Below are 26,973 nucleotides of genomic sequence, written 5' to 3'. Positions count from 1 at the left end.
TGTCCCTTCTAGTTCCAAAATTCAAATGACTTATGATTTTTCCTGCCAAAACCAGGGGTGGTGGAAGAGTGAGAGTATCTGTGTGAATTGCTCCCAGCTGCCACAACGACAGGGTAGGCTTGGAATCCAGAGCGCCTTCTTTAAGGAAAGCAGTTGGCTCCCGGAAGGGCCTGGGACACATTAACAGAAGAAGTTAGCCACTGCTCACTGTTCACCCCAGCCATGACATACTTCCTTCAAGTAAGCAGAGTTGTTCATGTGTAACCTACATATCAGCTGCTCCCAAAAGCAATCACTTTTTCACTATATGCAAATCATAAGCAGGACCCAGCACAACATGGGTTCCTCTAAAAGAGAAAAATCACTCCACAAAGCATGACTGAAAAACAGAGAATTTATGGAAGGGAGACTAAAGGGAGAATTTAGACCACAGAGCAAACAAATATCCATTAGACAGCTCTGTGGCTCCCAAAGGCCCTGGTTGGCTATTTGCACAAGTTTGGTGTTCTTTCCTTTTAACACTGTCTTCCCAACCAAATTATTATTTTCTTTCCTTTGCTTTCTTTGTTATGCAGGAAGCCTGAGCACCAACCTAAGCTAGCTTCTACCAGTTTATCAAACTCCCTTTTAAGTAAAATCGATCCCACCCATAAGTCTACAAGCTGCCAAGAGGTTATTTCGCCCCTCCGTACTACACATAGTTCTTCAACTTCTCTGATTAAGCCCATATCATTTCCAAGTAAGAAAGAGTATCAGAGAAAGACTGTTGTATTAGTAAGACCTCCCAGGTAGGCTGCTAAGGACAGTACTTCACACACAGTGTGGCCATACGCAATGTTTATATTCCCTTTCAGATTAGAATAAATAAAACTCCATTGTGGCTAAAATCAACAACACAGGAAACAACTGGTGTTGGTGAGAAAGTGGTGAAAGGAGAGCCCTCTTACACTGTTGGTGGGAATGCAAACTGATGCAGCCACTCTGGAAAAAAAACAGTTTGGAGGTTCCTCAAAAAGTTAAAACTAGAACTGCCCTATGATCTAGTAATCACAGTAGTTACTGCTGGGTATTCACCCCCAAAATACAAACACACTAACTCAAAGGGATACATACACCCCTATGTTTATGGCAGTATTATTTACAAGAGCCAAGATATGGAAGCAGCCCAAGTGTCCAGCGACTGATGAATGGATAAAGAGGAGGTATATATACACACTGGAATATTATTTGGCCATCAAAAATGAAATCACCATGTGCAACAGCATGGAAGGAACTAGAGTGTATTATGTTAAGTAAAATAAGTCCATCAGAGAAAGACAAATACCATGCAATTTCACTCATATGTAGAATTTATGAAACAAAACAAATGAACAAAGGGGAAAAGAGAGACAGAGAGGGAGAGAGAGACAGAGAGACAAACCAAGAAACAGATACTTAACAAACTGATGGTTACCAGAGGGGAGATGAGTTAAATAGGTGCTGGGGATTGAGGAGGGCACTTGTGATGAGCACAGGGTGACACATGGAAGTGTTGAATCACTATATTGTACACCCGAAACTAATATAATACCATATGTTAATTAACTGGAATTAAGATAAAAACTTAAAGAGCAAAAGCAAAAACAAAAAACAAAAACAAAAAACCTCCATTGTACAGGCTTAAAAATGAATTTTTCTACATCCCCATCACCATAAGAAAATAGCTTCACAATTTTCATCTAATTTTGAACAAAAATTGATCTCATCTTAAAGATTATTTAATACTAGAGAGCATTGAATATTTTTGTCATCAAGCACTTGACAATCCATTATTTTGTATCTTTTGTAATATCACAATAATCATTTCATGACAGTATTATAAAGCTAGAACTGTTTGGTACTCATACGTTTCTAATAAGTTTGCAGACTCACTCTGCCAAGAAACTAATGTGACAACATTTGCTTTCAACTTCAACACAAGCAGAAAATTGATTTAAAGGACAACTGTTTGCCCATAATTCCATGATAAACTATTGATAATCATGTTTGTAAAATAACTCATGCATGATAACAGTGTGTTTCTAAAACTATGTACACACTATGATTTTTTTTTAAATGCCATGAATTAAATTGTGAAGTAAGCCTGCAAAGATGTGAAAATTATACTCTTCAGTCAGTGAAAGGTAGAAGGGATACAGTAATTCTGTTTTTTCACTGAACTATTAATGAAAAGCAGTCTTTCTTTAAAGTTTTTCTAGGGGTGCCTGGGTGGCTCAGTTGGTTAAGCATCTGACTTCAGCTCAGGTCATGATCTTGCGGTTCATGGGTTCAAGCCCCACATCAGGCTCTGTGCTGACAGCTCAGATTCGGTGTCTCCCTTTCTCTCTGCCCCTCCCCTGCTCATTCTCTGCCCCTCTCTCTCTGAAAAATAAACATTAAGAAAAATAAAGTTTTTCTATAGGAAAGTAAATGTACAAATTGTTTAAACCTATCACTGTAGATACAACTTGTCAAAATTTAATACTCATTAATCTGTAAATCTAACATTTTTTACAAACACATAGAAATAAGCATTGCTTCATAGCAAAGTATGGTGATTGAGCCCCTGGGTGTAGAGCCAGGCTGTCTGAATTAATAAATCTTGGCTTCCATCCCAAGCATCATGTGACTTCAATATTCTGTGGCTCAACTGGCTCATCTGGAAAATGGAGGTAATAATAATACCCTCAACACTGGCTTGTTGTGAAGATCAAATTCATTAATACATGTAAAGAGTTTAGAATATTGCCCAGAACATTGTAAGTGCTCAATAAAAGTTAACTATTATTCTTATTATTTCACAAGTCAGGTATTAACACACCATTGACAGTGCTGATGAGCTCTCTCATCATTATATAAACCAGCTGTATGTTTCATTGCCTGCCTCACTAATCACATCTACCACTCTCCAGATCATGTTTCTACTATTGCATTTATAGGGCTTTAAAAAAATTTTTGATACATTCAGAATTTAATTTTGGGGAAGGTAGAGATCCACCCTTATTTTTTTTATATGTCTACCCTGCTTTTCCCCAGACCATTTTTTTCAATGAATAACCCATCTTTCTTACATTTTTCTTGTCTATTAGCTCTCCCATAACCTTAGACCAAAGGTCTCCAAAGCAGGTTTCAGATATACCTGACGGTATATAAAGACTTTCTAAAGAGCAGACAAGCATTGTTAGTTTTATGGGTATGTCGAAATCTTCAACTTCCATGTACTTTTTCCTAAAATCATCTGAGTCACCAGCAGTCTCTTTTTTATTAGACTTTATTTTTTAGAGAACTTTTAGGTATACAACAAAACTGAGGAGTAAGTATAGAGTTCCCATATACCCTCTGCCCCTACATACACACAGCCTCCCCCACTATCAACATCCTCTACCAGAATGCTACATTTGTTGTAGTTGATGAACCTACACTGACCCACATCATAATCACCCAGAGTCCATAGTTTACATTAGAATTCACTCTTGGTGGTTTACATTCTAGGGATTCTGACAAATGTATAATGACATGTATCCACCATTATAGTATTAGACAAAGTAGTTTCATTGCCCTAAAAATCCTCTGCTCTTCCTATTCATTCCTCCCTCCCCAGTAATCCCTGGCAGCCACTGATCTTTTTACTGCCTCCACAGTTTTGCCTTTTCCAGAATGTCATATAGTTAAAATCATACAGTATGTAGCCTTTTCAGATTGGATTCTTTCTTTTTTTTCAATGTTTTTAAAAAATTTTTTAAGTTTATTTATTTAACTTAAGAGAGAGAGAAAAAGAGCATGAGAGGGATAAGGGCAGAGAGAGAGGGAGAGAAGGAGAATCCCAAGCAGGCTCCGCACTGTCAGTGCAAGCCCAATGTGGGGCTCAAACTCACAAACTGCGAGATCATGACTGAGTCAAAATCAAGAGTTGGACACTTAACCGACTGAGCCACCCAGGTGCCCCCAGATTGGGTTCTTTCACTTGGTAATATGTCAAGGGTCTCTATTCATACTCCTCTTTCCAAATTTCCTCCCACTTTAACAAGAAAGACTTACCTCTTACTTATTCCTAATCTAAATATTGTACATTGCCAAATTCAAAAGTAATCCTTTAAACAATTTCTTTAATCATGGCACCATAAAATATCCTCCCCCATCCATCTCAGTAAGAGATATATTTCCAATGAAGTTTGCTTTTTAGGTGACAAGAAACAAAAACCCCAAAACAAATTGGTTTACATATATGGTCATAGGATGTATATTTGATGTGAAGAAGCATAATAATATTGCCAATAAAAGACTTTTTTAAAAAATTTCTTTAACATTTACTTATTTTTGAGAGAGAGAGAGAGACAGACAGACAGAGTCTGAGCAGGGGAGAGGCATAGAGAGAGGGAGACAGAGAATTTGAAGCAGGCTCCAGGCTCTGAACTGTCAGCACAGAGCCTGGCACGGGGCTCAAAACCACAAACTGTGAGATCATGACCTGAGCTGAAGTCGGACGCTTAACTGACTGAGCCACCCAGGAGCCCTATAAGACTTTCAACATGAAAGCCTATTAGATTAGGATAAGAGTCTATAGAGAAGTGAAATTAGAAAGGAAGTTGAACGAGAAAAAGAAACAACATGAAATTTCTGTTAGCAAGGAGTTTATTAATGTTTTAAATGGAAGATGATGTTTCAAATCACTGTAGAATCTACATTTCCATTGAGTAATAAAATAGCTTTATTTTGAAATATAGATACTTGCAACATCCATAAGCAACATCCTTTCCTGCTATTTAAATTTATAATAAAAATTTTACTTTAAGATACAAAACAGATGAACATAAGGGAAGGGAAGCAAAAAGAATATAAAAACAGAGAAGGGGACAAAACATAAGAGACTCTTAAATATGGAGAACAAACAGAGGGTTACTGGAGGGGTTGTGGGAGGGGGGATGGGCTAATTGAGTAAGGGGCATTAAGGAATCTACTCCTGAAATCATTGTTGCACTATATGCTAACTAACTTGGATGTAAATTAAAAAATAAATAAATAAAAATTAAAAAATTTTCTAAGATTAAGAAGGTGCATTTCAAATATAAAAATAAAAAATAAGGAAAAAATATTTTAGGGAAAATATACTTTTTCAAATAGCTTTTAGGGGGATTATGATAAAAAATATCCTTAAAAGCACACTAGGCTGCTTATTCTCTTACATCCCAACTACCTTCTCCTCCCACCTCAAACTTGATTGGGATTATTTAGGTACTTCTAGGTGTGTGTGTGTGTGTGTGTGTGTGTGTGTGTGTGTGTGTGTGTGTGTGTGTATGTGTGTGTGTATATGCATGCGTGTGGTTAGGGGTGCAAAGTACCAAGGTTATATAATATGAGCCCATTATAGATGGACGGCACTTCAAAGAACATAGTTTTTAGCTTATCCTCTTTCCTTTTTATTTTTTCTTCCTAATCAGAAACTTTTATGAAGGCTAGAACCTTGCTGCTCCAAGTGTTTTCTGTGGATCACTAGTGTTGGCATCACCTAGAAGCTTGTTAGAAATTAAGACACTGAAGCCTGAGTCCAAGCTTTTGAAGAAGCATTTTAACAATATATCCAGGTGCTTTCTTTTTTTTAATTTTTAAATTTTTTTTATTTTTGAGAGAGGGTTAGCAGGGGAAAGGGGCAGAGGGAGAGAGAGAGAATCTTAAACGGGCTTAAGATTAAGGGACACGGGGCTCCATCCATGATCATGGGATAATGACCTGAGCCGAAATCAAGAGCCAGACGTTCAACCTACTGGGCCACTCAGGCACCCCTCCAGGTGATTTCTATGCACAATAAAGTTTCAGAAGGACTAGATTGGTGGCACCTAGTTGTCTAATTATCTCGTGAGTGTCAGCCACACCCGGTGAGGTCCCAGTTCCTCACTACCTAAATTTATTTTGGCTGTTCCATAATGACCATCATCATTACTCATACTAATGACATATATTTATAGGCCAATTAACAAGCACTTTCACATACATAATCTAATTTGATCCCAACTACAATCTTCAATTTAGAACAAAGTGCTTTCTGCAAAGAGCACAAATTCAATTCCACCAATGTGAAGAGACACGAGTATAGCTTCCTGAATTGTTTTCAAAGATGAGCATACTCTAAGTCCAAAAAGTCATTTGGAGCTATTTTCAAATTTAACAACATCAATATTATTCATTCAAATATAGTTTGTTGTTATATTCCAGAAGATTTTATGAAAAAAACATAATAAAGTAGTGGTTTGGGGGTGGATTGGTTTTATTGTTAAATCATAAATATTTATATCTGGAAAATATGTTAATAAAACTATGTTGAAAGAGGCCAAACAACCTGTTTAAGATAGATTCACAAACCAAACCACAAACAGAATAATCTGATAAATCAACAAAAGGGTTTTTTTTTTCAACGTTTATTTATTTTGGGACAGAGAGAGACAGAGCATGAACAGGGGAGGGGCAGAGAGAGAGGGAGACACAGAATCGGAAACAGGCTCCAGGCTCTGAGCCATCAGCCCAGAGCCCGACACGGGGCTCGAACTCACGGACCGCGAGATCGTGACCTGAGCTGAAGTCTGACGCTTAACCGACTGCGCCACCCAGGCGCCCCAACAAAAGGTTTTTAAAGGTCTAATTGCACATCTACTGTCTCAGGTTCTAAGTAAAGAAATAAAAACCCTTGCTATTAACTCTCTATCTGTGGTGTTCTCAGTTCATCCTTTAGGTATCAGATAAAATAATAAATAATAAAAGATGCATCCCATCTTTAAGGAATATTTATTTTCTGCTTACGAAGAGACTCAAGTGAGAGATGAAAGAAACAGGTAACATTTACAGGGCAAAAGATGGAAAAGAGCTATATAATTTAATATTGTATGTCTCAAAGTGATGTGAACAAGCACAGTGAGGTGGGATTAGTAAAATAAAACTGAGAGAAACATTAATTTCAAGGCTTTGTAGTTGGTTCGTTTTGGACCCACCAGTTTTTATTGAGCTGCCAAAAAAAAAAAAAAAAAAAAAAAAGACTGCAAGCAGGTGTCTAGAACAAAAAGGCATTGGGGAAAAAAAGCAATGAAGAAGGCGCCTGTAGAGATGTGACACTTAGTGGCCGTTCTACGCAGAGGGTCTGTATGAACTACAGATAAGGAATCGATATACTAAATACTGATATTTCATCCCTCCTCCAGGAAGTTGCTCATTCATATTTAGACAAGTTTATTTTCAAGGGATCATATCTGGTAAATTGGACTACTTAATCTTCTTTGGAAAGCCTGGTGGATCGTTGAGGTTCTACCAACATGTCTTCCTGAAACTCAAGAAGCCCTCTTCTGGACCAGAAGTCACACAAGAGACTTGCAGTTTTGTTTTGTTTTAATGTTTATATATTATTGAGAGAGGGGCAGAAAGAGAGGGAGACACAGAATCTGAAGCTGTCAGCACAAAGCCTGATCGGGGCTGGAACTCACAAACAGAGAGATCATGACCTGAGCCTAAGTTGGACGCTTAACCAACTGAGTCACCCAGGCACCCCAAGAGCCTTGCAGTTCTAATGAGTTGTTTTTTTGTGCCAAGACTGAGCTGTCACAGAGACGCTAGGAGCCCTGTATTAGGTTCTAAACCTCTTGTGTGGAGCCACCGTGAACTCATGAACAAAGCCCATCTTTGACTTCATTGAAAGTTTATCACTTGTCAAGTACACAGCTCCTCGAGCACAGCAACCTTACCTTATCTGTAACTCACTTAATACAGATTGTGACGACCCCCTCCCTCCCACACAGAGTAGGCATCAGCATGTCACAGCTCTGAGGGCATCTTCTCCATCGCTTATTTCCCACCCCTTCTTGGAAATGGGCTTGCACTGTTCCCTTCACCTCTTTGCTCTACCCACCCACCCACAGTCATTCTCTTTTGGCAGCTGGAAAGGACCTGGCACTCCTGATGTAACTACCAACGGCTTTCTGCTTCACCAAATTGGGTTCTGACACCACGCTCTGTTGCCAAGGGCCCTGCCTCGCTCCAGCTGTTCCCGTATTTCTTCCCCAGTGGCATGACACCCACAGTGAGGGGCGGGGGAGAACTCATCCCCCAGCATCCCTGCTTCTATCCATGGGCTCCACTGGAAGCTCTTAAGTATCCAACACAACTATGTGCTTCTGAGCACAGGGTTTTAACAGAGTTTGGGCTAATCAAATGAGCAGTTTGTTTTGTGCTTTGGGACAGAACGAACCTTGTTAACTGGTGTCACTAGTCTTGAGCCAAAATAGACATCAGAGCCTGTGGGGAGTAGCCACAGGGTGACAAGGCTGCTTTCTAGGAGTTCAGGTAGACATGAGCCACATGCTTGAAACTGCCACTGGCACAAGTTGCTAGACAGACCTTGTATCTCTCCCTGATTTTGTCTATGGCACATACAACATCTCCACAAAGTTAAGGGGGAAAGAATCCCACCACTCTAAATATATTTATTGGTTTAGGTTTTATATAATTCTTCCCAGTGCTTATTGCCATGGATTAATTTTTACACAAAGTTAATCAACTGGCTTGTAGGGCCTTCAGAATAAAGCTTCAAGTGTTGCCATTTAAAAGCACTCCATCAACATATACCCTGATCACCTTCTCTGTGAAAAGCAGAGCTTCAAACTGCCTGCTGAAAATCTGATTGCCAAAATATTGACTAATCTCTTACAGAAAAATAGAATGCACTGAGCAGCTTGTGAAATACAATTTGGATGGCTAAATATGTTGTGGGTTTTTTGGGATTCTGTAAAGATTCCCAATTCTGAACAAATTTCTTTATGCATCTTAAATTAATGGCCTGGCTCTATGAAACTTGGTACTTTGCCTCACCTCAACTGACTTTAGTATTCTTCATATTATTGTAGATGATGAAAACACCATCTGTCCTTGAGAAGGCTTTGAAACTATTTTGAATAAAGAAGGGTAGTTTCATTGAAGTTTTACATTATTTATATAATGTTGGCAAAGGATCTGAAAAAATAATTTTAACAGTTTTATCATAAAAAGGATGCATGGTTATTTAAAATGAAATGATATTTTCTAATTTAAAGATTTTAAAACTTTGTTTCAGAGAACCTGAAGCCTCAAACTCGAAGTCTGTCATAATCATGTTAGTGATTCTTTTATGCAAAATATGATTAGTAATATGTTTTGTTAGACATAGTGAATACTCACAGCTCCCCTACCAAGGAGGAGAAAGCATCAAATTAATAAATGTCTTGGGGCGCCTGGGTGGCGCAGTCGGTTAAGCGTCCGACTTCAGCCAGGTCACGATCTCGTCGTCCGTGAGTTCGAGCCCCGCGTCGGGCTCTGGGCTGATGGCTCAGAGCCTGGAGCCTGTTTCTGATTCTGTGTCTCCCTCTCTCTCTGCCCCTCCCCTGTTCACGCTGTCTCTCTCTGTCCCAAAAGTAAATAAATGTTGAAAAAAAAATTAAAAAAAAATTAATAAATGTCTTACCTTTGGTAAGTTACTTCATTTATGTAAGCATCAAAATCCTCATCTACTTAGGGTTGTTGGGAAAAGCACATGTATGGAAGTTGCTTTGAACAGTGCCTGGAACACAGTAGGAATGCAGATGTGACTGTGAAGATTACTCCTGCTAACCAGGTAAATACACTTTCATTTTCATCCTGGTCTTGATTTTCTCTCACTTATTAAATATTGACTAAGTATCTGCCATATTTCGGGCTCAGGCGCTGGGCATAGAAAAGTGAATGAAACAGATTCTCCTCATGGAGCTTTAGGAGAGACACATCCAGGCAAACAGACCACTTAAAATGCATGCCATAAGTGCTCTAGAAGCATAGAGTGGGGACTTGCCCCAGTCTGGGGTTTCAGGAAAGACTTCTTCCTGAAACATGAAGAATGGTTAGGAGTTGGCCAGATAGATGTGGGGGAAAGTATTTCGGGCAGAGAGAATCCCAATGAAAATGCCTGGAGGTGAGAGAGAACTAGGAGCCTTTGAGTAACAGAAAATAATTCAATAAAGTTGAAGATTAGATTTAAAAAAGTGTTTACAGATGGGACTGGGAAATTAAACAGGGATTAAATTATAAAAGGTATTGTAAACCATGGTGTAGAGTTTGGAATTTATCAGAAAGCAACATGAAATCATAGAAGAGCTGTATGTAAAATAGCATGGTTGGCTTTTCTTTTTTAAATTTTTTCATGTTTATTTTTGAGAGAGAAACAGAGACAGAGCATGAGTGAGGGAGGGGAGGAGGGGGAGAGAGAGAGAGAGAGAGAGAGAGAGAGAGAGAGAGAATCCGAAGCAGGCTCCAGGCTCTGAGCCCCAACACAGGGCTCACAAACTCAAAAACTGTGAGATCATGACCTGAGCTGAAGTCGGATGATTTACCCACTGAGCCACCCAGGTGCCCCTTGGTTGGCTTTGTTTTAGAAGCATCATACATAATGAGGAAAATGAAGTGGAAGAAAGGAAGACTGGAGACTGGGAGGCTAAGTTAGTAGCCAATACAGTAATTTAGAGAAAAGACGATAGTGACCTGAATTATGGTCATGACAGTGGGACTGGAGAGACCACATGGGTGACGTGTTTAGTAGGTAGCCTCAGCTGGAGGAGGTGAGTTATGAGAAGAGGTGGGTGTGGTAAGAAAGGAGTCAAGAATGATCCCCTGATTTACTGGCTACTGAGGTGCTGCCACTCACTAGACAGAATGTAAGAAAAAACAAGTTTGGGAAGAAAGACAATGAGTTCAGATGAAGACACAATGAATTTGAAATGTCTACAGAACATCTAGAGAAATCTAGAATCCAGAAGAGGTCTGGACTGGCACAATAGCTTTGGGAATAATTAGCACATAGCTGGTCATTAAAACGAGGGAAGTGGAAAACCAGAGATAGTGTAAAAAGGGAGAAATTCTCTGAGACAGAATTCAATGAAACATTGACACGTGAGAGATGAACTGAGGAAGAGGAATCCCCAAAAGGGACTAAAAAGGAATGGTCAGGGGTGCCTGGGTGGCATAGTCGGTTAAGCATCTGACTATGGCTCAGGTCATGATCTCACAGTTCCTAGTTCCAGTCCCCTCCATTGGGCTCTCTGCTGTTAGCATGGAGCCTGCTTCAGATCCTTTCTCCCCTCTCTCTGCCCCTCCCCAACTTGCACACGTGTGTGGGAATTCTCTCTCAAAATAAATAAACAAAAAAAATCCACAAACACACATGCAGACACATTCATATACACACTCATATGTACTTTATTTATTTTTAAAATGTTTATTTATTTTTGAGATAGAAAGCGCCAGCAAGGGAGGGGCAAAGAGAGGTGGGCAGAAGATTGAAGGCAGGCTTCGTACTGACAGCAAAGAGCCCAATGCAGGGCAGAACTCATGAACCATGAGATCTGACCTGAGCCGAAGTGGGATGCTCAACCAACTGAGCCACCCAGGCAGCCTCACATGGACTTTAAATCCTCAAATAATAGATTAGTTTTCCTCTAAGATCCACCAAGTTCTGCTCTGTCTTGTTTTCCTTCTCTTACCACCCCCATCCTCTGTAGTTACACTACAACTCATCCTCACTTCTTAGCAGACCAAACTAAAGGAAGAAAGAGAACAGGGAGTGGGTGCAAACTCAGGTTCTGTTACCAAAGCTAAACCATTGTCCATGTGCCCTGATTGTAACTGTTGTACCAAAACTTCCCAATGGAAGAAACTTATTACCATTTTAAGTGTACATTGTAGAAATGAAATACAATTTGACCAACTTAAGTTATGAAGTTTAATTTTCATCTCCTAACAATGTCATTGACCTTCAGAAAGTTTAAGAAGGGAGACCACGCACTATACATTTCAATATTTCAAAATTTTCACTACTAGCTCTTGCTATAGACAATACGTCTAGAGAGAAAACAAAAGCATGCATAGCTTAATTTCTTTTCTATGTTTAAATAATCAGAAATCATTTATTAAGAACAAATGCAGTTGGAAAGGTTTGCTGCAAAGAAAAATGACCTATTTTTAAGGTCCAAGTATAAGTCAGAAATTCAAATGTATAAAATATCTAATTGGTCAAGGGGTTGAATGTACAAAAATTTTGCATTTTTAGTTTTTCTTTACTCTTTTAAAACATATGGTTTAGTTAAAAGAAATAGGATTTATTTAGATAGCAGAAGAATGTCAGATTATATGACTCATATCCTACCTAAATTTTCCTGTTGGAAAATTTCCTCTAACAGATGAGTAATCTAATTTTATGCTGGATCAGCCCCACAATCTGATACAGTTATGGGTTTGAAATAGAAGTGATTTGCTAGTTGTGTGATTCAAATGCTTTTCTAGTATAATGCAGTCATCCCATTACTTTAACAAAAAATTGAAACTAGGTAGAAAATTTCTAATGGTCTTTATCACTAATGAAGCATGTCAGTAATGTAAACTAGATTTTCATCTTGAAAAGAACTAGAAGTTCCCCAAGTTCCAAAAATGCAAAGAAGGCAAATATGTAAATGATGAGCTTGACACTGATTGCAGGCAAAATTCTAAAATAGATTCTCAAACAGATGGTTTGTGGGCATTTAGAAACATAAGAGGTGACCATCAGGAGCCAGCATGGGCTCAGTACAAACAAATTTTGCCAGGTAATCCAATAGAGTTATTAGACTACAATGGATTTGCAAAGTTGATGTAATATATACAAGGTTACCTAAAAGGTAAAAAATTGAATTATTCAGCCATAATAAAGTATGCATATAGATTATTTACTATGATATAATTTACTATGACTTTGCATAATCAATCATTCAACAAATATTTATTGAGCACTTACTTAGCGTCTTGCACTTTGCCAAGGGCTTATACACAACCTCTTTTAATATAGTTCTGCCTATGAGGTAGGAGCTGTTATTACAGAGGCAGTAGAGTATAAGGGTTTTAAGTACACAGACTTGGAGCCACAGAATCTATTCAAATCCTGACTCTGTCACTTACATGGCTGTGTGACCGTGAGAAAGTCACTTGATCTCTTCCTCAGTTTGCTCATTTGTAAAATGGGAATGATAATAGTAACCATTTTGTAAAGGGATTGTGAAGATTGAACGAGCTAACGTATGTAAACATCTTAGAAAAGTATCTGACACATCATAATAAATGCTACTAGAGTATCAGCTATAACAACTCCATTTTAGAAAAGTAGGTTGATGTGTTCAAGACACCACTGTTTCCCAAGCCAGGATCGTTTAGGCAACCCAAGGCTGCCTGATGCCAAAGTCCATGCCCTGAATCACTATAAAAATTACATTAAAAAAAAAATGTGTGACTTTCTTAGATGATTTCAAAGAACCCCTGACACCTACTTCTTTATACCTCTGTTTTAACAATGTATATTATAACTAAGGTGTCTGGAAAGATATTTCTGGGCTCCTGTGCTGAAACTTTCCTACAGGCCAGGAAAGCTACTTAGGGAAATTGGGTTTACAAATTTGAAGGCTAGAGTCCTCACGTTATAAAAGGCAGATCGTTTTACCTCTGGAGAATGATTTTCTTCATAAAGAATAAATATTGTAATCAAGGAAACTCATTAAGAACAGTAGCTAATGTTTATTATTGCTAAATATGCTCAGGCCTGTTCTAAGTGCTTTTCACACGTTATTTAACCCCCATGACCACTTTACAAGGATGTAATGATTAGCCTCATTTCTTTTTTTTTTCAGAGAGGTTTACAACTTGCCCAAGGTCACCCAGCTAATAAGCTACAGAGCTGGAATTTAAATCAGGAGGTTATTCCCTCTTATAAAATCATGTCCAGCTGTGTATGGTACACACCATAGAACCTCAAAGAAGTCGTTTGTTTCCAGCAATCTCCCTCACAGCCTATTTGGTCATTTGGCATACTTAAGTCCACTTACTTAATCATCCATTCCCCACATTTCCAGGTTTCCTCAAATGCCTACTCATCAGAGATGCCCCTTCTTGAGTATGTTATCTGCATAGTAACATTCTGGCCATTCTCTCTCATCCAAACCTACTACTCGTCATCGACAGGCATTATTCATTTGCTTGTTTGTTGATTATTTCCTGTCCACTCATCTGTATAACATAAGCTCCAGGGAACTTTGTCTACTTTGTTTACTACATTATTCCAGAGCTTAGAATAGAGCCTGGCACATACCATGCTCACAAAAATATTTACATAAATGACTAAATTCTTTCAGATTCTTATTTGCTACATAATCTAATTTTTATTAGTAATATCAGAAACAAAAATAAAAGAAAAATGTCACCATCAAACATAATACACAATCTCTGTTAATTTTGGCCTTCATATCTAGTCTCTGTTTATAAGCAGATACTGGCATTCCTTTTTACAGGTATGTACTCATGACAGAGATTCCAACATGCATCTGCCTTTTCAGAGAATATTATCAGATCAGATAAAAATCCACTGCTGGTGGGGCACCTGGGTGGCTCAGTCGGTTGAGCATCCGACTTCAGCTCAAGTCATGATCTCATGGTCCATGAGTTCAAGCCCCACATCGGCTCTGTGCTGACAACTCAGAGCCTGGATCGTGCTTCAGATTCTGTGTCTCCCTCTCTCTCTGCTCCTCCCCCACTCACACTCTGTCTCTGTCTCTGAAAAAATGAATAAATCTGGGACACCTGGGTGGCTCAGTCAGTTAAGCCTCCGACTTTGGCCTCGGGTCATATCTCACAGCTCGTGAGTTCGAGCCCCGTGTCGGGCTCTGTGCTGACAGCTCGGAGCCTGGAGCCTGCTTGGGATTTTGTGTCTCTCTCTCCCTCTGTCCGGCCCCCTGCTCATGCTCTGACTCTCTCTGTCTTTCAATAATAAATGAATGTTTAAAAAATTTTTATTTAAATGAATAAATGTTAAAAAAAATTTTTTTTTAAATCCACTGCTGAATGGATTTTTGCTTGTCAATGACTTTCAAAAACTACATGTTCAGGGGCCCCTGGGTGGCTTAGGTGAGCATCTGACTTCACCTCAGGTCATGATCTCATGGTTTGGTGAGCTCGAGCCCCATGTCAGGCTTTGTGCTGACAGCTCAGAGCCTGGAGCTGGCTTCAGATTCCATGTCTTCCTCTCCTTGCCCTTCCCCCGTTCTCTCTCTCTCTCTCTCAAAAATAAAGATTTAAAAAACTTAAAAAAAAAAAGAAAACCCACATGTTCAGGCTCAGTTTTTTTCTTTTAAGTAAAAGCAAAGTTGGTCAAGGCTTTTACATCTGCATATTAGAAGTCATTTTACCCTGAGGCACCTGGGTGGCTCAGCCGGTTAAGCTTCCGGCTTCAGCTCAAGTCATGATCTTGCAGTTCATGGGTTTGAGCCCTGCATCGGGCACTGTGCTGACAGCTCAGAGCCTGGAGCCTGTGTCTCCCTCTCTCTCTGCCCCTCCCTGCTCATGCTCTGTCTCTCTCTCTCTCTCAAAAAATAAATAAACATTAAAAAAATTTTTTGAAAAGAAAAAAGTCATTTTACCCTACATTTTATATTGCCAGAGATGAAAATTACAGTCCTAATCCAGTAGTACTTAACTATAGCAAGATTCTTGAGATACAAACCATGCTTTCTTTGTATGTTAACCTCTTAGAGATCATCAAAAAATTTAGTGGTCACTAAAGAAAGCACACAGATACAGAATTAACATTTATGTGCTACAAATTCCTTCACAAAATATTTTAGCACCATTTTGATAAACTCAGAGGTTGTAAAAATGCTAAATGTAGATTTTCCTTGCATTATCAACAAGATGAGACTAGGTCAGTGGAAATATGAAATCCACTTAGGTATGAAATGCTTACCTAAGAGTTTGTGCTAGAAATTGCATTAGCTTTTTATTACTTCTTAACAATACACATTTATTATCTCACAGTTTCTGTGAGTCAGGAATCCGGGTACAACTCAGTTGGGTCTGCTTAAGGCTGCAATCAAGACCAGCCAGGGCTGAGGTCTTATCTGAAAGCTCAACTTGGGAAGGCTCTGTTTCCAAGCTCACTTATGTGATCACCAGCAGTATTTAATTCCATCTGGGCTGTGGAATGTGGGCTTCAATATCCATAAGGCTGTTGGCTGGAGGACCCTTACTTCCTTGCCATATGGGCCCCCCTAACATAGAAACTTGCTTCATCAAAGTCAACAAGAGAAGGAAACTGCTAGGAAGATGGAATTTATATTCTCTTGTAATCTACTCACAGGGGTATCATTCCCTCAATGTTAAGGTAGTCTATTTGTTCAAGGCAAGTCCCTCAAAGGGAGAGAAGTATATAGTCCCTGAATACCAGAAAGTGGGGATCAATGGGGGCTATCTTTGAGGCTGCTTATCACTGAAGTACTATCTCAAAATAATACTTTATTGCTTGTTAAAGAGACATGCCCACACGAAACCGCCTTCTTGTCTTAGCTGTCCACTATTACCTCTCTTGAGAGTCACCATCATCTGGTATTCTCCCACTTCTGCTGACGCTGCTGCTTCTGAAACAACCTAAGACTTCCTAGGCAACTTTAGGTAGAAGTAAACAAGGTGAAAACAAGAAATAAAGTAGACTCTTTTCCTCTTAAATCATTAATTTGAATGAAGAGTTGATCTATTATACAGGTGCAGCATCCCTGGACTTTACGGCCAAAGGAGAGTAGCTAAGGTTGTACAAATGACATATTCTGTAAGAGTCTCTCAATCAAGAACCAACATCACTTTTGCACGTACAAGTTCTCCTGTTGGTTGTTAATAAAAGCTAAATTACAATTTCACTCCTGTCTGTATGCAAGCATTGGGATTACAGTTAGATCTCATCATGTCTCTTTGCATTAATGAGCCCTACTTCATGATTGGACTTCTAATTGCATGTCAAGTCTGAGCAGAAGAAATTGAGTTTGGGTAAACTAATAATATCAGCTTTCTTCTCTATGTACAGTTTATCTTTGAACAATGCAAGGGTTAGGAGTGCTGACCCCCCCTACCCACCACACTGTCGAAAATTTGCATACAACTTTTAACTCCCCAAAACTTTACTACTAATATCCTACTGCTCACCAGAAGCCTTACCAATAACATAAACTATAGACTAAATATATTTTGTGTGTTATATGTATTATATACTGGATTTTTAAAACAAAATAAGCTAGAGAAAATAAAATATTAAGAAAATACATTTACAGTACTGCATTGTATTTATCAGAAAAAAAATCACATATAAGTCAACCCATATAGTTCAAACCCATGTTATTCAAGGATCAACTGTAGACATCAATGCAATCATGAGAGGGAAGTTAAGATCCTCACCAAAAGAAGAAAATAAATTTATTCACTGTTAAGGTGAAAATAATACACTTGGCATAGAAGTGGGTTCCCATTTATAAGAAGCAGCACAGGGTACTGGTTATAAATACAGTCACTTGAGATAGACTGCCTGCAAATGAATCCTGGTTATATGAATTACTAGCTGTGTGACCCTCAGCAATCAATCTTAGCAATCAAATCTTGGATTTCCCCATCTGTAAAACAGAGATAATATTTTCACCTACTGCATAGGGTAGTTATTAGGATTAATATTTATAAGTGCTTAAATCAAGACCTGGCACACAGTAAGTGCTACATGCATGGTTGTTAAATAAAAGAATATCTTTTAAGTTTTTACTTCATGTGACTTCCAGTTTCTGGTCTAGCACACAGTCATCTTGGAAATGATCACTCCTGTCCACAGGAAAAGAAAAAAGCTGAACAAACTAAAAACCAACAACTTTCTTAGATGTGTCAGAGAAGTGAGGTCACAGAACAAACCACTGCCGCAAAATCTAGAGAGGCAGGCAGGCAGATACAGAGAACCACAACTTACCAGAACAGAAACTCACACTTAACAGAAATCTCCACAGGAACCTTTGTGGTAGGAAACCTAAGCTGTAATAGACTAATTGTCGGAGTTTAGTGTAGACAAGTCTGAGAGTTAAAAACTCCAGTTGGGGACCACTCATAGGATGACTCCCACTCTTTTGTAAGTTTTACCTCCAAAAGCCCTACTAGACTCTCACAGTGAGGTTTGGGAAAAAACTTTTCTCATGCTTCTGGCAAGGGGAGGGAAACAGTAGCCATTTTGATATAGGGCAGAACACTCTGCTCTTCTTAATAAGTCCTGCCATAAGAGAAACTATGTTACCAGAGCCCAAAAGACTGGGGTTTTGCCAGAGCCTACCTGACCTAGGAGGAAAAAAGACCCAACTCCATTCCCCACTAGTTTTCCTGTCTTACCTAAGGAAGGTGGGGGTGAGAAACTGAGAACCACTTGTAAAGGTCATATGCCAGGCTCACTGAAAGAGTGGGACCAAATCATAGGACTATAGAATGCTTCCCCTTCCCTACACCTCACCAACACTGAGGGCCTATCGACTCCAGTTCCTTTTATCCAGTACGCGATGTCTGGTTTTCAAAAAAAAAGTTACAAGGCACACTAAAAAAATATATAGTTTGAAAAGACAGCAAACATCAGAACCAATAGCAGATATGGCAAGGATGTTGGAATGATCAGACTAGGAATTTAAAATAACTATGATTAACATGCTAAAGACTTTAATGGAAAAAGTAGACAACACTTAAGAACACAGGAGACAATCTAGATGACCTTGAGTTGGAGAGGATGACTTTTAGATAGAATGCCATAGACACAATCCATAAAAGAAACGTTGACAAGTTGGACTTCATTAGAATTAAAAACTTCTGCTCTGTGGAAGACACAGACAGAATAGAATGAGAAGACAAGCCACAGACTGGGAGAAAATATTGCAAAAAACATACCTATCATCCAAAATATACAAAGAACACTTAAAAACTTTTTTTTTTACAAAGAACTCCTAAAACTCAAGAGTAAGAAAATATAAAACTCAACTTAAAAGTGGACAAAAGATATGGACACCTCAGCAAAGATTTGCAGATGGCAAGTAAGCATATGTATTTGCTCAACATATGTTAATATCATATGCCATGAAGGAATTGCAGATTAAAATAACAAGGTATCACCATACACCTATTAGAATGGTCAAAATCCAAACACTGACAAAAGCAAATGGTGGTGCAGATGTGGAGCAACAAGATCTCTTATTCATTGTTGGTTGGGATGCAAAATGGGATAGCCACTCTGGAATACAACCTGACAGGCTTCTTACAATGCTGAACATATTCTTACCATGTGATCCAGCAATTGTGCCCTTTGGTATTTACCCAAATGAGTTGAAGACTGATGTCTACACAAAAACCTACAGTGAATGTTTATAGTAGCTTTATTCGTAACTGAAAACTTGGAAATCAAGATGCCCTTCAATAGGTGAATGGATAGACAAACTATGGTACATCCATAAAATGGATTATTCAGTGATAAAAAGAAATGAGATATCATGCCACAAAAAGACACAGAAGAACCTTAAATGCATATTGCTAAGTGAAAGAAGCCAATCTGAAAAGGTAACATACTGTATAATTCCAACTACATGACATTCTGGAAGAGGCAAAACTGTAGAGGCAGTAAAAAGATCAGTGTCTGCCACTGGTTAGGGGAGAGGGAGGCATGAATAGGTGGAGCACAGATGATTTTTAGGGCAATGTAAGTATTTTGCATGATACACTATTAGCGAATACATGCCATTATACATCTGTCCAAACCCATAGAATGTACACTACCAAGAGTCAAGTCTAATGTGAATTATGGACTTTGGATGATAATGATGTGTCAATGTTCGTTCATCAATTTTAACAAATGAAGCATACTGATGGAGGATGTTGACTGTGGCGGAAGCTGCATGTATGTGGCAGGGGTGGGAAAGGAGGGGTATATGGGAACTCTGTATTTTCCACTCAATTTTGCTGTGCTCTAAAAAATGTCTATTGATTTTTTAAAATCTATGCTGTTGAAATATAGCTCAAGTTTAGATTGTAATTGAAAGCTCTCCTATAACATCAGTGAAGAGCAAGTTGGAAATCTTTGCATGGCAGCACAACTTTGCTGGCACCAATCATACTGCCTAGCACATATTAGGAATTCCATAATTCCTTTTCTGCCTCCACTTCACTCCAGAAATCTGTAAGCCCTCAGCAGTGTCACCTGGGGGAGGGGAGTGGATGACAGCTGTAAGCACATTTGACGTAAAACAGATTGGCAATCCCAGAGCTATGGACAAGAACGAGCTAACCTCTTCAAGAAATTTAGATCAGTGCTTCTCCAACTTTAGTGTGTATAAAAATCATCTGGAGGATTTTTTTAAATAAAAACTGTACAATCCCTCCTGCAGTTTCTGATTCAGTAAGTTTGGGGTGGAAACTAAGAATCTGAATTTTCAACCGGTACCCTGGTGATGCTGATGCTGATGGTCAGTGGATCATGTTTAAAAGTTGCAAGAGATACATGAATTCAGCAAAGTTGCAGGATACAAAATCAATGTACAGAAATCAGTTGCATTCTTATACACTAACAATGAAGCAACAGAAAGACAAATAAAGAAACTGATCCCATTCACAACTGCACCAAGAAGCATAAAATACCTAGGAATAAATCTAACCAAAGATGTAAAAGATCTGTATGCTGAAAACTATAGAAAGCTTATGAAGGTAATTGAAGAAGATATAAAGGAATGGAAAGACATTCCCTGCTCATGGATTGGAAAAATAAATATTGTCAAAATGTCAATACTACCCAAAGCTATCTACACATTCAATGCAATCCCAATCAAAATTGCACCAGCATTCTTCTCGAAACTAGAACAAGCAGTTCTAAAATTCATATGGAAACACAAAAGGCCCCGAATAGCCAAAGTAATTTTGAAGAAGAAGACCAAAGCAGGAGGCATCACAATCCCAGACTTTAGCCTCTACTACAAAGCTGTCATCATCAAGACAGCATGGTATTGGCACAAAAACAGACACATAGACCAATGGAATAGAATAGAAACCCCAGAACTAGACCCACAAACGTATGGCCAACTCATCTTTGACAAAGCAGGAAAGAACATCCAATGGAAAAAAGACAGTCTCTTTAACAAATGGTGCTGGGAGAACTGGACAGCAACATGCAGAAGGTTGAAACTAGACCACTTTCTCACACCATTCACAAAAATAAACTCAAAATGGATAAAGGACCTGAATGTGAGACAGGAAACCATCCAAACCCTAGAGGAGAAAGCAGGAAAAGACCTCTCTGACCTCAGCCATAGCAATCTCTTACTCGACACATCCCCAAAGGCAAGGGAATTAAAAGCAAAAGTGAATTACTGGGACCTTATGAAGATAAAAAGCTTCTGCACAGCAAAGGAAACAACCAACAAAACTAAAAGGCAACCAATGGAATGGGAAAAGATATTTGCAAACGACATATCAGACAAAGGGCTAGTATCCAAAATCTATAAAGAGCTCACCAAACTCCACACCCGAAAAACAAATAACCCAGTGAAGAAATGGGCAGAAAACATGAATAGACACTTCTCTAAAGAAGACATCCTCATGGCCAACAGGCACATGAAAAGATGCTCAACGTCGCTCCTCATCAGGGAAATACAAATCAAAACCACACTCAGATATCACCTCACGCCAGTCAGAGTGGCCAAAATGAACAAATCAGGAGACTATAGATGCTGGAGAGGATGTGGAGAAACGGGAACCCTCTTGCACTGTTGGTGGGAATGCAAATTGGTGCAGCCACTCTGGAAAGCAGTGTGGAGGTTCCTCAGAAAATTAAAAATAGACCTACCCTATGATCCAGCAATAGCACTGCTAGGAATTTACCCAAGGGATACAGGAGTACTGATGCATAGGGGCACTTGTACCCCAATGTTTATAGCAGCACTCTCAACAATAGCCAAATTATGGAAAGAGCCTAAATGTCTATCAACTGATGAATGGATAAAGAAATTGTGGTTTATATACACAATGGAGTACTACGTGGCAATGAGAAAGAATGAAATATGGCCCTTTGTAGCAACGTGGATGGAACTGGAGAGTGTGATGCTAAGTGAAATAAGCCATACAGAGAAAGACAGATACCATATGGTTTCCCTCTTATGTGGATCCTGAGAAACTTAACAGAAACCCATGGGGGAGGGGAAGGAAAAAAAAAAAAAAAAGAGAGAGGTTAGAGTGGGAGAGAGCCAAAGCATAAGAGACTCTTAAAAACTGAGAACAAACTGAGGGTTGATGGGGGCTGGGAGGGAAGGGAAAGGGGGTGATGGGCATTGAGGAGGGCACCTTTTGGGATGAGCACTGGGTGTTGTATGGAAACCAATTTGACAATAAATTTCATATATTGAAAAAAAAAAAAAGAAAACTTCGCCTAACTGGAAAAAAAAAAGGGGGGGAAGAATTAAAAAAAATAAAAATAAAAATAAAAAAAAGTTGCAAGAATTTGTATGTTTTTTTTTTAATTTTTATTTTTTACTGTTTATATATTTTTGAGAGAGAGACAGAGAGAGAGAGAGAGACAGAGAGAGAGAGAGAGAGAGAGAGAGAGAGAGAGAGAGAATGTGAGCAGGGGAGGGGCAGACAGAGTGGGAGACACAGAATCCAAAGAAGGCTCCAGGCTCTGAGCTGTCAGCACAGAGCCCAATGATGGGCTCCAACTCACAAGCTGTGAGATCATGACCTGAGGTTAAAGTCCGACGAGCTTAACCGACCAAGCCACCCAGCTGCCCCTGGATGGTTTTTAAAGATGAAGTCGGCTCAGCAGACATTCTGGAATTTATAAAGGAGGAGTTTGGGACCAGAAATCTGGCTGAAAGGGACTAAGGAACTCCTCAAAAGGGTGAATTTGTTTGGCAAGCACACTGTACTTTGAGACTTTAGATGGATTGAGGTGATGAAAACTGAGAGAAGGCCTAAGAAAATTCAGTCTATGTTTTGTTTTGCTCTCAGGGAGCTATAACAATATTTGGGTCCTCTTAGAAAGGGCATGTGGTGTGTGGGTCACCATAGATCTTTTACTTCCTATGGTCCTCTAACGGATCAGCTTCACTCATTTATAATCTGCCTGGACCTTGAAGTCATTTGACTGTGCAAGTCCTGTACTAGATAATCTTTCAGACCCCCACATAGCTTTAAAATTATGAGATGTTATCTGTAGACTTCCCCTTTTTGTGCCGGAGAGGAAGTTCCTAACACATAATATTGGCACATTGGCACATAACATTTTTAACTATAAATCCTCACACTGCAATGAGGAATTTTCAGGTAAAATTTGCTTCATGAATATTATAATTTCCTACAACAATATAACATAATAAATAGTCATCTTCCTTTAGGAAAACTTCATGTATACGGGGCCCCTGGGTGGCTCAGTCAGTTGAGCGTCCAACTTCGGCTCAGGTCATGACCTTGTGGTCTGTGAGTTCAAGCCCCGTGACAGGTTCTGTGCTGACAGCTCGGAGCCCGGAGCCTGCTTCGGATTCTGTGTCTCCCTCTCTCTCTGCCCCTCCCCCGCTCATGCTCTGTCTCTGTCAAAAATAAATAAACATTAAAAAAAAAAAGAAAACTTCATATATAAAACTAGAGGTAGAAATTAATATGTAAGTGAATAAATAAGGCACCTTATAACAGTTTAGGGTTTCCAGACTTAGTAAAAAAATAAATAAATAAATACAAAAATAAAAAAACAGGATTCCCAGTTACATTTGAATTTCAGATAAACAACAAATAATATTTTAGTATAAGTACGTCCCATGCAATATTTGGAACAAATTGGATACACTTATACTAAAAAAATTATTTGTTGTTCATTGAAATTCAATTGTAACTTAGCACCTACATTTTATCTGACAATCTCTAATACTTTCCTATTGCTGCTGTAACAAATTACCACCAACTTAATGGCTGGAAGTAACATAAATTTATTATGTTACAGTTCTAGAAGTGAGAAATCTAAGATATATCCACATGGCTACATTCCTTTTGGAGGTTCCAGGGGAGAATCCATTTCCTTGCCTTTTCCAGCTTCTGGAGGCTTCATATATTCCTGCTCATAACCTCCATCTTCAAATCCACTAGTTATAGCATCTTCTCTCCTCTCTGATCTCTGCTTCTGTTGTCACATTCTCATATTGTCTCATTCCCTCTCTCTGCCTCTACTGCCTCCTCCCTCTTATAAGCATCCTTGTGATTACATTGGGTCCACATGAATAAAGTCCCCGTCTCAAAATCCTTAATTTTGTCACATCTGCAAAATAACTTTTGCCATACAAGGGAACATATTTACAGGTTCTTGGGATAAGGATGAGGATACCTTTGAGGGGAGGGCATTATTTTGTTTACCATATATCTCACAATAGTTATTGGAGTTACAATGAGTTTAACCCATAATAACAAATTCTACTTTCATTATTTTATCTTATTATTTCTAATTCTACTTAAGATATGATCTTTGTAGAAGTCTAATTGGCACAGAACTTTTCTGGAACATATTAATTTTTTAGACATTAAACCATGTAATTTCCTACAGAGTTTTATCAATGAGCATGAATTTTCTTTTTTACAGATGAGAACAGATCAAAGAGCTTTAGCCATTTGCTGAGACAGAGTGATATGCTTAATATTGTTGTGTCCAGGATTACCCACATGTTACAACTATCTGGGTGCAGCATAAATCAAAATATCCCATTTCTCCCCCCCACATTTTGTTGTACTTATATGAAGATATAATTTTTTATTCCTCTAAAAATACAGAAAAAGCTTAAAATAATATAAGATCATATCTAGATATCTGAGGATAGCAAATGGTAAGAAAAGGAAGCTCTTTTAACTATTCCATAGAAATTAGAGATGAACTTGATAATATCAGTTTTTAAATTTATATTATCAAATTAAAAATATGGAAGGGAAATACATACTACATGTGACTTATAGTGTTCAGTCATTTTTGTCTTTGTTTGGACTGCTATAACCAAAATACCACAGGCTGGGTGGCTCGTAAACAGTAGAAATTTATTTCCCACCATTCTGGAGGCTTAAAGACTGAAATCAGGGTCCTGGCATGGTTGGATGAGGGCTCTCTCTGAGTTGCAGACCTCTTATGGCATCCTTATGTGGTAGAGGAGGCCAGGGAGATCTGTGGGATCTCTTTATAAGAGTATTAATTCTATTCGTGAGGACTCCACCGTCCCCTTCCAAAGACCCCCACCTCCTCAAACGATCTCCTTTGGGGATTAGGATTTCAACAGATGAATTTAGGGGGGGCACAAACATTCAGACCACAGCAGTTGTCAATGCATAACATCTTCTCACATATTAACTAGGTGGTTTCCAGTTTGAGTCTTGAAAAACAACAACAAATATCTTGAGCCCCACATCCAGCTCTGTGCTGACAGCTCAGAGTCCGGACTCTGTTTCAGATTCTGTGTTTCCCTCTCTCTCTGCCCCTCCCCTGCTCACACTCTCACAAAAAATAAACGTTAAAAAAGATTTTTTTAAATAAAAAAATGAGGCTATGAAGTAAACGAATTTTGTGATGATATGTAGATGTGAGTGGAGATGGATTATATATCTTTGGACTAACTCCAATAAAAGGCAGATGCTGCAGTGTTAAAGTTACACTAATATGATAATGAAAGAATGGTGGAAATTCTACCAAAGTGGAGGAAAGCAAAGGCAAAGTAATCAAGCAGCAATCTCAGAACAGCAATCTGAGATGGTGAATCTGGGTGGTTTCAAGGGAAGCCCTCACCAAGTCAAAAAAGGAAGGAAACTAGTATTTGAATAGCTATCCTGTTCAAAACGCTGTGTTAGATTGTTTTAATTTTTTTTTAACATTTGTTTATTTTTGAGACAGAGAGAGACAGAGCATGAACGGGGGAGGGTCAGAGAGAGAAGGAGACACAGAATCTGAAACATGCTCCAGGCTCTGAGCTGTCAGCACAGAGCCTGACGCGGGGCTCGAACTCACAGACCGCGAGATCATGACCTGAGCCAAAGTCAGCCGCTTAACCGACTGAGCCACCCAGGGGCCCCTGTGTTAGATTGTTTTAACTTTACACAAAGTAATTATTATTTCCAAACTAAGATATGGAAGCTGAAGCTCACAGATTACTTAACTCATCCAAAGTCCATTTGAACTGAAGTTTACCTGAAGTCGAAGTCCATTCTATTTGCACTACCAAGCTGCACCCCCCCCCCCCCAGAAAAGGATAGGCTACCTCAATTAAAGGCCCATTTCATTTCTGACAGGAAGAGAAACTAGTAAATGCCCACTAAAAGACCGTAAGGATTTAAATGATGAATTTAGCCAGGAGTTCTGTTGTGAAATTGTGCTATGAAAGAACTTAAGTTGTTAAAAGAACTTGAATGGCCTACACTCTGTAAGCCCCTTGCCTGTTTTGAAAGTCAATCAACTGTCTGAGCATGTAGACATAATTTCTGTCCACTTTCCTCCTTCACAATTCTTGTCTCCAGGCCATGTTAAGCTCATCCTATCTCATTCTTGGCTCATGCTGCTCCTTCTGCTTCAAACACTTTTCCTTTCCTCCAGATGATATCATGGCTGCTCCTTCTCATCACTGAGGATTTACTAAACTCAACTGCCACCTCTACAAAACGACCACTTTCTGCAATTACCCCTATTACTATAGCATCACCATTCTCAGATAGCATTAGTATGTCAACTTGTTTTTTTTTTTTGTTTAAGATTTATTGCTTGCCTCCTCCAAAGAGAATATAAATTTGTCGAGGAACAGATTTCTGTCCACCCCAGTTCTGTAACACTTGAATTATTCTTGAGACACAGAAGGCCCCCCCCCCCCACACAATGTAACTAATTAATTGAGTACATGGATTGCAAGTGATACAACTGGGACTACAATGTATCAGTGGTAGTAAAAAACGTAAGAGACAAAAGTAGCAGAATGGAGCCTGAAAAGGAGTTACAGTGCCCATTACCTCTGAATCAAATGTTAACAAAATAATATGCAAACACTTAAATAGCACTTACTCTATGCCAGGCACTTGTTC

The 26,973-nt window shown here is 38.9% G+C and overlaps 1 long non-coding RNA gene across 2 annotated transcripts in view; it reads right to left on the bottom strand.

Moving 5' to 3' along the window:
• Positions 1–26,973, bottom strand: part of LOC109498995 — a 38,281-nt gene that overhangs the window by 10,489 nt on the left and 819 nt on the right. For both annotated transcript variants that reach the window (XR_006596807.1, XR_006596808.1), the window contains exon 2: positions 9,494–9,589. This is a non-coding gene — a long non-coding RNA (uncharacterized LOC109498995). The remainder of the gene's footprint in view (positions 1–9,493; positions 9,590–26,973) is intronic.

This window comes from Felis catus, chromosome B1, assembly GCF_018350175.1.
Source record: "Felis catus isolate Fca126 chromosome B1, F.catus_Fca126_mat1.0, whole genome shotgun sequence".
NCBI lineage: Eukaryota > Metazoa > Chordata > Mammalia > Carnivora > Felidae > Felis > Felis catus.
The sequence above is the reverse complement of the archived record's forward strand: the minus strand, read 5'-3'. Positions and strand labels throughout refer to the sequence as shown.